The 554-nt window shown below is 51.4% G+C and overlaps 1 long non-coding RNA gene across 1 annotated transcript; it reads right to left on the bottom strand.

Annotated features, from left to right (window-relative positions):
• Positions 1-143: 143 nt before the first annotated feature.
• LOC109364901 lies at positions 144-546 on the bottom strand. Its single transcript, XR_002110666.2, has 2 exons — positions 395-546; positions 144-300 (listed from the first exon to the last, which is right to left on the bottom strand). It is a non-coding gene; the product is annotated as an uncharacterized LOC109364901 (long non-coding RNA).
• Between the last annotated feature and the right edge of the window lie 8 nt (positions 547-554).

The following is a 554-nucleotide window of genomic DNA, read 5'->3' as shown; positions in this document are numbered from 1 at the left end:
CTCACACCTTTGCACCCTCCCCTGCCCACCTTCTGGGGTGCTGCGAAGTACCTGGATATTCAGTGCCGTGCTGCCACTAGCTCTGATATCCACGCTGTGCGCTGCAGTGCAGTATGGAATGACGGTGGCCAACACAAAGCACCTTCAGTAAAGTACAATTTATTAATCACCAAAGATCTGGGGGAAGTACCTTTCAAACAGGAGTGTTTGCACGTAGCTCTCCTCTGGGAGAAGCCCGTTTTCTGCAGACTCTTACACCGTTCCTGTCACAGTCTGTACACCAGCAGCCGTCTCGTTTCTCTAAGCAAAGAAAAACAACCAAAAACCACATGACATGTCATTAGCTGCGCTATAGAGCTCTGTGAGCAATGGCACAGGTTCCGTATTTACCTACCTGTTCACCTCTTACGACCCTGCAGGTGTGAGAGGACCTCCGGAGGATCGGCCGGTCTCTCACGGCAGAGACGTTCCAGGTCTCCTGTCCTGTATCCTCCCAAGCTTATACACTGCAGCACAAACACAAAACCCACTCAGACACAGCAAAGACTCCCATC

This window comes from Meleagris gallopavo, unplaced genomic scaffold (assembly GCF_000146605.3).
Source record: "Meleagris gallopavo isolate NT-WF06-2002-E0010 breed Aviagen turkey brand Nicholas breeding stock unplaced genomic scaffold, Turkey_5.1 ChrUn_random_7180001935577, whole genome shotgun sequence".
Taxonomy (NCBI): Eukaryota; Metazoa; Chordata; class Aves; order Galliformes; family Phasianidae; genus Meleagris; species Meleagris gallopavo.
Note: the sequence above shows the minus strand (reverse complement) of the source record. Positions and strands in the feature narration are given on the sequence as shown.